This window comes from Anolis carolinensis, chromosome 1 (genome assembly GCF_035594765.1).
Source record: "Anolis carolinensis isolate JA03-04 chromosome 1, rAnoCar3.1.pri, whole genome shotgun sequence".
Taxonomy (NCBI): Eukaryota; Metazoa; Chordata; class Lepidosauria; order Squamata; family Dactyloidae; genus Anolis; species Anolis carolinensis.
The window spans coordinates 223,702,864-223,716,840 of NC_085841.1; the positions used below are offsets into that span (position 1 = coordinate 223,702,864).

At 44.2% G+C, this 13,977-nt stretch overlaps 1 protein-coding gene across 3 annotated transcripts in view; it reads left to right on the forward strand.

The window, feature by feature from the left end:
* The window catches only part of cacnb4 (calcium voltage-gated channel auxiliary subunit beta 4), a 231,061-nt gene that overhangs the window by 182,193 nt on the left and 34,891 nt on the right, over nt 1-13,977 (forward strand).

Sequence of the window (13,977 nt, forward strand, 5' to 3'; positions counted from 1 at the left end):
TTTGACTAAATTTCTGTTTTGCAACAACTCCACTTGGTGTAGATTAAAGCCAATATAAGCCCAGTACTTGCTGTGATCTAAGCGCTTGCTGTGATCTAAATACAGGGTGGACCAAAGGGGTTTCAATATATAATGACTCCTTTATTGTTTTTAATTTACAAGACCATAATATTATATACGATAATATATATCTATATAAATAAAAATGTAATGTCCGTTTGTGAGGACCTCATATCTCCCAAACTACTTCCCCAATTGCTACAAAATTTGGACACGACGTAGCATTCAAACTGACGAGTGTTTTAAGGTATTCACATACCTACTATCACAAACCTGTCACACCTGAGACAGGTAAAACCATGCCCCTTAGCAACGGCCAATCAGTGTCCTCCGCCCTTAACAACGGCCAAGCAGTCCCCTCCTCCCTTAGCAACCGCCGTAGCAGACAGCTCCTCCCCTTAGCAATGGCGCTAGCAACGGCTAGTCTCCTCCCTCTAGCAACCGGTGTGGATGGGGCCGCAAGAGATGGCTAGGCCCACCTCCTCACCGCTCAGTTTGGCTTGGCATGTTATGTGAAACCAAGGCTCTGTGGCCTAGCCATAGAAAGGAGGGATACTGAGAGTAAAAATCCTTATTGTGGGCCCCAGCGAGGTGAGGTAGAGATTCCACTACTAATTATATAATTTTAATTGTATTATATTATTACTATATTTTGTTATTATACTTACTATATTATTATATTATTATATCATATTATAACTGTATATAGTATAATTAAATAAAATAATTATATAAATATATCTGTAGAAGGTTCAGGGTGGGAGAAAGAACTCTTTTCTGCTTGAGGCAAGTATGAATGTTGCAATTAGCCAGCTTGATTAGCATTGAATAGCCTTGCACCTTCAAAACCTGAGTGCTTCCTGCCTAAGGGAATCCTTTGTTGGGAGGCATTAGCTGGCCCTGATTGTTTCATCTGAAATTCCTTTGTTTTCTGAGTGATGTTTTTCATTTACTGTCCTGATTTTAGAGTTTTTTTAATACTGGTAGCCAGATTTTCAATAATAGGGAGGAGGAAGCACTGGGGTCACTCCCTGGGAGGGGCCTATGGCCTCTCCCAGGATAAAAATAACATGATTTTCTATCCTTTCTTTCACATTGAACCAGACTAGGCCACTGCAACTCTTTTCAAAAATATTTTCAAGGAGTTATTAAAACATCAGAAGCCTTTATGACTCTTGGCTCATCTTGTATATTATAATAGCACCAAAGGGAAGTAAATGAAAGACTCCAGTAATATTTCATACATGTTATAGAATATGTGATCTAACAGGGCTTGTCTGCTGTCCTCTTCATAATTACATGTGGTAAGTTTCACGGACTTATGACCCTGAACTTTGACAAAGAGATACTGCCATTTAAATCAATAGAGATAACCTGTCAAAGAAATTGAAATAAGTATATATATGTCCTTTTTCCAATTATTTCATTGTTCCTACATTACAAGAATATTCTTAGAAAAGAGGCATACGCCCTTGCATTACTCCTCCCATACCCTGCTGGTTTTAATACTGGTATGTAGCTGCCAATATATTTTATCAGTTAACTTGAAAATGAAGTTATTTTGAACCCTTCTGAATTATTGCATTACTTTGTATAGCTGCAAGGATCTAACAAGACAATTGAATTTTTAGCTGTGATGAATCAAAGCGGAAAGTGGACATAGATGGAATGTAGTTATTTTTCCCCTGAGAAAAATTCAAAGCCTGACTCAGAGGAATTATTTTCCTACAACACACAAAGGTCTGAAAAGAGACTTTTATGTATGTTCACATTTTGTGCTTGCCCTCGATCTGATGTGCAGGTTGCTATTAAAAAGTGTGGAGTAAAATATCTGCGAAAAATAATTGTCATAAAGCTAATTGTTCCAGTTCAGATATCTTAAGGGTGTTCCAGTCCAGTGTGCAAATGATAATGGTATAGATCTCTGCCTGGGATTTTGGAGAGCATCTGCCAATCAGGTTAAATATTGGACTAGATCATGGTGTGGGTTGTATTCTTGGATTGTGCATTTCAGCACAATCCATCAGGATTGCCAAGATTAGGATTGCTGGGAACCAGAATTCAGCGATACCTGAAGACATAGTTCACACACCTGGACATTGTGGATGATTAGACTTGATAACTATAGTATCCTGTGTGAGAGGCTGGTGTTTCTGTCTTGCCACATCTCTGACGATCCTCAGGTTTCATGTTGCTTTGGACTACCAATCAGTTCCTTTCACAGCATTAGTTCATAGTGTTTGAAATGGTGCAAAATGGTGTTTAAGACAGATACTGTTATTGGCTCCTTGAATAAAGAGGTCATAGGAAAAATGGACTAGTAGGAGAATGCTGTGTACTATCTCAGTTATACACAGCATTCTCCTACTAGCCAATTATTTCTATGTACTATCCCCAGTGGCGCAGCAGGTTGAACTGCTGAGCTCCTGAAGTTACTGACCGAAAGGTCAATGGTTCGAATCTGGGGAGCAGGGTGAGCTCCCTCTGTTAGTTTGCAGTTAGAAAACATGCAAATGTGAGTAGATCAATTGGTAACCTAATGCTCAGGCGGGACGGTAACGGTGCTCCATGCAGTCATGCCGGCCACATGACCTTGGAGGTGTCTACAGACAACTCCAGCTGCTACCAGCACACAAGAAGTGAGTCCTGCTGCCACACACACCCCCAGCCCTGCTTCTGCTCGTGTGAGGAGGAAAGGAGGAAAAGAAGAGGGTGGTGGTGGAGGAGGCCTTAAAACACCTGCCTGCTGCTCACTTCTTGTTGTTACCATCGCTGCTACCAGCATACAAGAAGTGAGTCCTGCTGCCACACCCCCAGCCCTGCTTCTGCTCGTGTGAGGAGGAAAGGAGGAAAAGAAGAGGGTGGTGGAGGAGGAGGCCTTAAAGCACCTGCCTGCTGCTTACTTCTTGCTGTTACCATCGCTGCTTGCCAGCACACCCCCAGCCCTGCTTCTGCTGGTGTAAGGAGGAAAGAGAGAGGGGAAAACTTTAAAAACTCCATAAACATTCTGGAGAAGAAGGCAGAGCAGTTGGCTTTAAAACATTCGCGTTCTCAGTCCTACCGTTCCCTCTGCCCCACGGCCTGCTACGAAGCGTGGCCTACTGGTTTGTCTTTGGGCTCATCTTCAGCTGTTCACATCTTATCACATCTTTTTGCATCTGGCAGCCTGTCAAGGGGTTGAGACTTTGGGAATTTCTGGGCTGGGCCCATACCATAGCTATTACCACCACTGGCTGACTTCCGGGGTTGGACCCATTGCCAGAATTTAATCTAAATTTGGTTGGACCTGGGAAGACGGGGGGTTAATTTGTCTTTGTTAAACTGAGCCGTCAATCCTCTTGTGACTGGGAAGTTGAGAGCAGTACTGTATAGCTGCTAAAAATCCTGTGTGGCTGCTAACCTAATGTTAAAATTTGGTGGTGTTGTAATCACTGATCGGGACTGCCCCCCGGAACCAGATTGGTTTTTCGGCAATAGAAATTTATTCAATGTATTTAACAGATAGGCACTTTAGATATAGGATTGGCTCCTCCAGCCCCTTAGTTTTATTGTTACTTATGTACTGTGCACTTTATAGCCTCCAACTGTTACTAGGATTCTGCTTTTACAATATCTCCCATTCATCTGCACAGGTCACTATCAGTAATTGGAACATGGATGTGAATGTAAAAGGGGAGGGGGGAGTGTTGGAGGGTTTTGGAGACTATGTAAGGGGGGTGGGAAGTGCCACCATCTGGCTTGTTCAATTGGCCCAGTCAGGCTGACCCAGCTAAACAATGGTCAGGGGAGGAGAGTGGGGGATGTGCAGAGGATGGGGGGAGTTCTGCCAGCCATGGAGTCGCCATTGGGACGGTTATAGGAAAAGGGAGGTATGGGAAAAGGAGACCAAATGTGTTAATTGGGCCTAGGAACTTTCAGAGATCATTATTAGTTCCAAAATGTATTCCGGGATGGCGGACCTGATGGATTAAAGCTGGTGCTGTTGAATGCCAGATCAGTTAATGGGAAAACAACCACTATAAGTGATCTGATATTAGAAGAGCGAGCAGACCTGGCTTGTATAACAGAAACCTGGTTGGACGAGTCGGGTGGGCCTAACCTCACTCAGCTCTGTCCTCCAGGTTACTCTGTTCAGCACCAGCCAAGATCTGGAGGGAGGGGAGGTGGGGTTTCAATAATCTATAGGGATTCTATCCCCGTGACCAGATGCCTCATCACGCAATCTACCTCATTTGAAAGCGTCCACCTGCGGGTAGGAGACCGGGACAGTATAGGGATATTTGTAGTGTACCGTCCACCCCGCAACACTACAAACTCCCTGACTGAGCTAGCCAGGGTGATCTCGAGCTTGGTGTTGGAGTCTCAGTGGCTTCTTGTGCTGGGAGACTTCAACATACACGCAGAGACCACCCTGTCGGGAGTGGCTCAGGTTTTCATGGATACCATGGCAACAATGGGACTGTCCCAAGTGATTTCTGGCCCTACCCACTGTGCTGGACAAACATTGGACTTGGTATTTTGCCAGGGATGGGAGAATGGTGGTGGTGTGGAAGAGCTCTCGTTAGTCCCACTGTCATGGACTGACCACCACTTGGTCAAGTTTAGAATTACTGCAACCCCTAACCTCCGCGGGGGTGGTGGACCCATTAAGATGGTCCGCCCCAGGAGGCTTATGGATCCAAATGGATTCCTGATGGCTCTTGGGGATGTTCCCGCCTCCTCGGTACATGATTCTGTTGATGCTCTGGTCACTCTCTACAATGGGGAGATGGCCAGGGCAATAGACACGATCGCTCCGGAGCGGCCCCTCGCAATGCGCAGGGCTAAACTAGCGCCCTGGTTCTCCGGGGAGTTGGCAGCGATGAAGCGCGAGACGAGGCGTCTAGCGCATGTGTGGAGAAAGCGACGGAGCGAATCAAATTTAGAACGGGTTAAAGCCCAAAGGAAAACATATTGCAAAGCAATGGCTGCTGTAAAAAAAAACCTATTATAGTTCTAGAATTGAGGCAGCCAAAAACCGTCCTGCCGAGCTTTTTAGAACTGTCAGAGGGCTGCTTAACAACACCCCTCAAACTGCGCCCACAAATGATGTGGCAGAGAAATGTGAATTTTTTCCCCAGTTCTTTTCAAAGAAAATCGCTTTGATTCGTTCCGAGCTTGACGCCACGGTTGATGCAATCTCCGAAGATGTAGCAAGAGCACCTGCTTGTCCTATTTTGATGGATTCATTTCAATCTGTGCAACCCGAGGACGTGGACAAGGTCCTTGGAGAAGCAAGAGCGACCACATGCATCCTAGACCCCTGCCCATCCTGGCTGGTTAAAGAAGCCAGAGGGGGGTTGGTCGAGTGGGTAAGAGTGGTGGTGAACGCCTCCCTCCGGGAAGGCAGACTTCCAGCCGGCCTCAAACAAGCCGTAATAAAATCGCTGTTGAAGAAGCCATCACTTGACCCCACTAATTGGAATAACTTTCGGCCTGTTTCCAATCTCCCCTTTTTGGGCAAGGTCGTGGAACGCGTGGTTGCCTTGCAACTCCAGGGATTCTTGGAAGCAACTGATTATCTGGATCCGGCACAGTCTGGCTTCAGACCGGGGCATGGAACTGAGACGGCCTTGGTCTCCTTGGTGGATGATCTCCGCAGAGAGCTCGACAGGGGGAGTGTGTCCCTGCTGGTTCTCCTGGATCTCTCAGCGGCCTTCGATACCATAGACCACGGTATCCTTCTGGGTCGCCTCGTGGGAATGGGCCTTGGGGGTACTGCATTGCAGGGGACAGCTGTTCGGCTCCACAACCGTTGTCTTGTGGAGTCCCACAGGGTTCAGTACTGTCCCCTTTGTTGTTTAACATCTACATGAAGCCGCTGGGTGAGATCATCCGGAGTTTTGGAGTTCGGTGTCATCTGTACGCAGATGATGTCCAACTCTATCACTCCTTTTCTCCAGCTTCCAAGGAGGCCGTCCAGATCCTGAACTGGTGCCTGGCTGCTGTGTCGGACTGGATGAGGGTGAACAAATTGAAGTTGAATCCAGACAAGACAGAGGTCCTCCTGGTCAGTCGTAAGGCCGAACAGGGTATAGGGTTACAGCCTGTGCTGGATGGGGTCGCACTCCCCCTGAAGGCGCAGGTTCGCAGTTTGGGTGTCCTCCTGGACTCATAGCTGAGCCTGGAACCCCAGGTTTCGGCGGTGGCCAGGGGGGCCTTCGCACAACTCAAACTTGTGCGCCAACTGCGCCCATACCTTGGGAAGCCTGACATGGCCATGGTGGTCCACGCTCTGGTTACATCTCGTTTGGACTATTGCAATGCGCTCTACGTGGGGTTGCCTTCAAAGACTGTTCGGAAGCTGGAACTAGTCCAACGTTCCGCAATCAGGTTATTAACTGGAGCGTCGTACAGGGAGCATACAACTCCTCTGTTGAAGCAGCTCCACTGGCTGCCTGTTAGCTTCCGGGCACAATTTAAAGTGCTGGCTTTGGCCTACAAAACCTTAAACGGCTCTGGTCCAACTTACCTCTCCGAACGTATCTCCCCCTATGAGCCACCCCGCAGATTAAGATCTTCCAGTGAGGCCCTGCTCTCGGTCCCGCCACCGTCACAGGTGCGTTTGGCAGGGACGAGAGACAGGGCTTTTTTGGTGGTGGCTCCACGACTGTGGAACTCCTTGCCAAGGGAGATTAGGGAAGCCCCCTCACTCATGTCTTTTAGGAAGCAGGTGAAGACCTGGATGTGGGACCAAGCTTTTGGCCCATCCTAAGATACGGTCGATATAATCTGATGTATTCGCTGGATTAATGTGTAATTGAATACAGACTGGCTCTGACTTTCGGCCCAATGCTACTGGCCCTGTTGTAATGGCCACACAGTGCTTTACTGTTTTAAATGGGGTATGATATTGGTTTTTAAGTGTGTTTTTACGATCGTTTGTTTTACTATATTTTGTATTATATGTGGCATTAATCTTGCCATTATGTAAGACTGCTCTGGGTCCCCCTGGGGGAGAAGAGCGGTATATAAATTAAATAAATAAATAAATTTGGCTTAGATATGAAGATGAGCACCAAACCCCAGAGTCAGACAGGACTAGACTTAATGTCAGGGGAAAACCTTTAACTTTTATCCCAGTTGTATTGTGGTTATAGATGGGTAGAAGAGAGTTGTCCAGCCCAAGAAAATATGACAGTATGGAACGGTAATATAAAAAAGAAGTGGTATCACATATAACAATAAGCCTGAAATGGCTTGATACCTGTTCCTTTCTTAACTAATGATCATACTTTGATTTGACCATGATATCCTCCAGTGTGGGTTGTATTGTACGAGGGTTATCCAGAAAGTAGATTATGTTTTGGAATTAAAAATGAACAAAGTATAGGAGAAAACATTTACCATATGCAGTTGAAAGCCACACCCAAATACCACTTCTCAACATAGTCACCATTCAAATCTAGGCACTTGTCATAGCGATGAATGAGCTTGGCAACTCCTTCCCAAACTCTGCCGCTTGCATCCTCAACTCAGCGTTTTGGCGATGATGCGCAGCTGCGGAAAGGGTTGACCGGCTTGTTGAGGACGCAAGTGGCAGAGTTTTGTGTGGAAGGAGTTGCCAAGCTCATTCATCGTTATGATAATTGCCTAGATTTGAATGGCAACTCTGTTGAGAAGTGGTATTTGGGTGTGGCTTTCAACTGCATATGGTAAATGTTTTCTCCTATACTTTTTTCATTTTTAATTCCAAAACATAATCTACTTTCTGGATAACCCTCGTATTTTATGACCCAAGTATAGGTTCCATTATTCTCCATGGTTTCAGGCAAGTGGTCTTGGAATGTATCTCCTGCAGACATGGGGGTCATATTGTATTAGCTTGCTGCTTATGTGGTTGCACATGCTGTTAATGTTGTTTGCACTTTGTGGAATCTTTGAGACCATTTATTCTCCCCTGGCTGTAACTACAGCTGCATTGGATACTGCTTGGTCACTTCCCACTTTTGTTTCCACCTCTAGTTAGTAAATGGTCACAGTAGGAATTCTTGGGGCCTTATTGGTAGCCAGTACCCGTTACATGAAAACCATGAAAAGTTTCTTGTACAGTGTCCAAAACAAGGCACCCTAAGGTTCACATTCATGTTTTTGTTTTCTCTTTGTTCATTGTGAGTCCAGGATTCCAGTTTTGGCAGTCAGGATGAGGAAGCCTTATGTATAGCCATGGTGTAGTGAGGGAAAACATACTGCTCCAGCAGCTGTAGTAAGAAAGGAACCTGAGTTCATGACTACTAACACACCTGCAGCTATCACTCAATTGTGGTAACCAGGCTGCCAGATGCGCATCCCCACTACTTCTGTTAATGTTTATGGTTCTTACTCATATTTCAGACACAGAAATGGTGGTAATCACACCTAAAATTGGGGTATCACTTTCTCTGGTTTGTAGTTCTAGGGGGGAAAAGTATTAATCCCTACATTTACTTGAAAAGACACAGGAAAACATAAGACTTCAGACATTAATATAACACTGTTTATTGTTGGATTAATTTCAGCCAAGACATTCTTGTTGTATTTAATGTGGTTATAAAACTGGATGTGAAACTCAAAATGAATCTAATTGCAATCTGGCACTTGAGAATCTATCGGGAATAGAGAAAATTCAATCGGTGTGCAGAATATAATGCTGAGTGCAGCCAATATGTGTTCAGTAGTGAGGAATTAAACTGTAGTTTGGAGAAGACGGTGCCCAGAAAATAACAAGTGACCTTGATTTCCTTCAAAATACTGTATATCCAAGCACTGAATATACAGCCAGCCAAGCATGCAGAAAACACATATTTTGCCCTGAAGACAGAAGCTGTAAAGTTGATGTGTGCTCAGCGGAAACCATTTTAGATGGGTTTTATCCTATATATAATCACAGTAAATGTATACTTCTTTGTGTCACCACAGCTGTACTATCACACACAAGAGGTACATTGGTGAAACTCTGGCATTTGAAGAAGCAGACATTAAAAATAAATACTGTAAAGGGAATTCAAAAGTATCCTGATATGAACTGAACCTACTCAGTGAGCAAAAAATGTCAACTAAGGGAGAATGGGGTGTTTAGGAAGAGGACATGAATGGTTACTTGACTGCTATCCTGAACAGAAAGCATTCTTTTTTATTGCCCCATTTCTATATCCAAATACTAATATGCTCTCTCATCCCCTTTTCTGAGAAAATGACACCAAAGTGGCTGAGTTTATGGAGAGAAATTTCAGAAACTTAAAAGTATCTTAACAAAGTGTTGTCAAAGGCTTTCATGACCGGAATCACAGGGTTGTTGTGTATTTTCCGGGTTGTATGGCTGTGTTCCAGAAATATTCTCTCTTGATGTTTCGCCCACATCTATGGCAGTCATCCATATACCTCACAACCTCTGAGGATGCCTACCATAGATGTGGGCGAAACGTCAGGAGAGAGTACTTCTGGAATATGGCCATATAGCCTGAAAAATACAAAATTGGTATGGGTGGGGATGGAGGACTATATCTAGTAAGTAAGTAATTAAATTTATTTTTCTATCCCAACTGAGTTGTTTAAAATCTTGGAAGGTGATGCTGTCATGGTGATGCATGCCATATGCCAGCAAATATGGAAAACACAAGATTGGCCATCAGATTGGAAAAAAACAATGCATATCCCCATACCAAAAAAGGGAAATGCTAAAGAATGCTCAAACTTCCGTACAGTGGCACTTATTTCCCATGCCAATAAGGTAATGCTCAAGATCTTGCAAGGCAGACTCCAGCAATACATGGAGCGAGAGTTGCCAGATGTCCAAGCTGGGTTCAGAAAAGGCAGAAGAACCAGAGACCAAATTGCCAATATGCGCTGGATAATTGAGGAAGCCAGGGAGTTTCAGAAAAACATCTACTTCTGCTTTATTGAATATTCTAAAGCCTTTGACTGTGTGGATCATAATAAACTTTGACATGTTCTTGGTGGTATGGGGATACCAAGTCACCTTGTCTGTCTTCTGAGAAATCTGTATAAAGACCAAGCAGCCACAGTAAGAACAGATCATGGAAACAACAGACTGGTTCACGATTGGGAAAGGAGTACGGCAGGACTGCATACTTTGACCCTACCTATTCAACTTGTATACAGAACACATCACGCAACGTACAGGGCTTGACAATTCCAAGGCCGGAGTTAAAATTTCTGGAAGAAACATTAACAACCTTAGGTATGCAGATGATACCACTCTGATGGCCGAAAGTGAAGAAGAGCTGAGGAGCCTTATCACCAAGGTGAAAGAAGAAAGTGCAAAAGCCGGGCTGCAGTTAAACATCAAGAAAACCAAGATCATGGCAACTACATCTATTGATAACTGGCAAATAGAGGGAGAAAGCGTGGAGGCAGTGACAGACTTTATATTTCTAGGCACGAAGATGCAGATGCAGCCAGGAAATCAGAAGACGTTTACTTCTTGGGAGGAGAACAATGGCCAACCTTGATAAAATAGTGAAGAGCAGAGACATCACACTGGCAACAAAGGTCCGCATAGTCAAAGCAATGGTATTCCCCATAGTAACCTATGGTTGCGAGAGCTGGACCATAAGGAAGATTGAGCAAAGGAAGATAGACACTTTTGAACTTTGGTGCTGGAGGAAAATCCTGAGAGTGCCTTGGACCTCAAGAAGATCCAACCAGTCCATACTCCAGGAAATAATGCCCGGCTGCTCACTGGAGGGAAGTAAATTAAAGTTGAAGTATTTTGGCCACATCATGAGGAGACAGGAAAGCTTGGAAAAGATCATGATGCTGGGGAGAATGGAAGGAAAAAGGAAGAGAGGCTGACCAAGGGCAAGATGGATGGATGGTATCCTTGAAGTGACTGGCCTGACCTTGAAGGAACTGGGGGCGGCGACGGCTGACAGAGAGCTCTGGCGTGGACTGGTCCATGAAGTCATGAAGAGTCGGAAATGACGATGCGACTGAGAGAGAGAGACCATCTCCCCGCAGGGACTCGGAGCGGCTAACACGGGGCAAAGGCCCGAAGCAATAAACAAAGTACAACAAATAAAAACATATTACAATGAGTAAAAACACAGTAAAATCAACATTGTGCAAGAACAATACATTAACCACAAAAACTCATTTGGAGCATAAAATGAGTAAACATAAAATAAAATAAAATGGACCACCTGGTTGATAGAGGGGGATAGCGTGGAGGGGCCATTAAGACTAAAGTGCAATAATGTAGTTATAAAGTGCTTCAGGAAAAAAGGGCAAAGTGCAAGTATTTCTCGACAGTTGAAGTGAGGACGGACGTCCAATTAAATATAGGGAAAGGGAACAGTGCAAAAATTAGTGTATAATTTTTTAAGTTTAGGTCATGGGGACTAAATTATTCAAATGCGCAATGAAAGAACCAAGTTTTAGCTCCTTTTTGAAAGATGTGAGGATAGGTGCCTGCCTGATCTCCCTAGGGAGGGAGTTCCAGATCTGGAGGGCCACTACTGAGAAGGCCCGCTCCCTCGTCCCCACCAGCCGAGCTTGCGATGAAGGCGGGAGCAAGAGAAGAGCCTCCCCTGATGAACAAAGAGATAGTGCAGGTTCATAGGGGGAAACATATTCATGAAGGTAGGCGGGTCCCGAACCGTTTAGGGCTTTATAGGTATGAATCTGCACCTTGAATTGGGATTGGAAAATAATCGGTAGCAGTGGAGCTCCGTAAACGGGGTTGACCGCTCCCGGTAATTTGCTCCCGTTAACAAACTGGATGCCGAACATTGGAGTAATTGTATTTTCCGGGCCATCTTCAAAGGTAACTCCATGTAGAGTGTGTTGCAGTAGTCCAGTCTAGAGGTGATTAAGGCATGGACCACTGTGGCCAAGTCAGATTGTTAACATCTAATTGTTAACATCATTCAGTAATAAGGATCACTTGACAATACAGTATAGACAAGGTCAATTGAGCACTCTGGATGGTTCATTTATCAATATGTAGAATAGAGAAGAGCGTTGAAAGGCATGCAGGCTATTAGTAAAGTTGGTAACAGTAGTTTTTTTTCATATCAGGAGCGACTTGAGAAACTGCAAGTTGCTTCTGGTGTGACTTTGCCCAGGGGACACCTGGATGTTTTGATGTTTTTACCATCCTTGTGGGAGGCTTCTCTCATGTCCCCGCATGGAGCTGGAGCTGATAGAGGGAGCTCATCCGTACTCTCCCCAGGTTGGAGTCCAACCTAGCAGCCTTTAGGTCAGCAACTCAACCTTCAAGTCACAAGGCTTTAACCCACTATGCCATCGGTGGCTCCAATGGTAAAGTAGTAGCTTCATGAGAGTATGGACATCATAAAATGCAGAGTTGGTTAAATTTAGAAACCATTGCTTTTTAAAATATAGTTTTAGTTAAAGTATCTGAGAAAGGTGAAAAGGTTTCTTCTATCTGAGGCTAGTCACTTGTGACAGAAGTCTGGTGTAGATAGTTGGATAGTTATCAATAAATCTGATCTGCTGTAAGCAAATAAACTATTACTTGCCTAGTTTCCCACTTGCCTAGTTTCCAAGAGACCTCACAACCTCTGAGTATGCCTTCCATAGATGTGGGTGAAATGTCAGGAGAGAATTTTTCAGGATCATGGCTATACAGCCCGGAAAACTCACAGCAATCCATTACAGACTTAATTAGTTTACTCTTCAACCTCTCAGTTACTATATTAAATCACTAGCTGTGCCCGGCCACGCGTTGCTGTGGCAAAGTGGCGGTGGAATAGGTTAAAAATTGTTGTGGAATTTTTATTTTATTTTATTTATTTATTTATTTATTTTATTTCCAATATTTCTCCCCGAGGGGACTCAGGGCGGCTTACACAACTGGTAGGATCACTACCAGTACATCATAATACAATAAAATAAGAATAAAACAGTTAAAATAATTAAATAACATAGTAAAATACAATATATAAAAATTTAACACAATGCAACACCAAATATATATACCAATCATCCATCAGACCTTGTGCAAAAGCCTTAATCCAATCCATGTCAATGCTAACTGAGTTCATTCATTAAACGCTTGCGCGCATAGCCAGGTCTTCAGCTTCTTCCTGAACCCCAGAAGGGATGGAGCCTGCCGGATGTCACTGGGGAGGGAGTTCCACAGCCGAGGAGCCACCGCCGAGAAGGCCCTCTCTCCCGTCCCCACCAGCCGTGCTTGTGAGGCCGGTGGGATCACTCTGCCACTAGGTGTACCTTCTCTGCCACTAGGTCTACCTTCCCTGCCGCTAGGTCTACCTTCCCTGCCGCTAGGTCTACCTTCTCTGCCGCTAGGTCTACCTTCTCTCCCGCTAGGTCTACCTTCTCTGCCACAAGGTCTACCTTCCCTGCCGCTAGGTCTACCTTCTCTGCCGCTAGGTCTACCTTCTCTCCCGCTAGGTCTACCTTCTCTGCCACAAGGTCTACCTTCCCTGCCGCTAGGTCTACCTTCCCTGCCACTAGGTCTACCTTCTCTGCCACTAGGTCTACCTTCTCTGCCACTAGGTCTACCTTCTCTGCCACTAGGTCTACTTTCTCTGCCACTAGGTCTACCTTCTCTGCCATTAGGGTTATTTGTATTTTTTAATTAATTTTATTGTAATTTATCTTTTTTATTTATTATATTTTATTATTGTGTTGTATTATTTTTAGTGATTTTGTTATAGTATTTTATTGTATTAATTTTTTAGTGTTTTTTTATTATTTTAGTGTTTTTTATTATTTTTTATTGTATTATTTGTATTTATGTTATTTTTTATTTTATTATCAGTGGGCTGAGTGGGTTGCTAGGAGACCAAGTGGGCGGAGCTTAGCCTTCTAACTGGCAGCAATTGGATAAAAACAATTATTGCTCTCCCTCTAATTAGGACTTTATTTTTCTTTTCTTATTGTTGTCGGAAC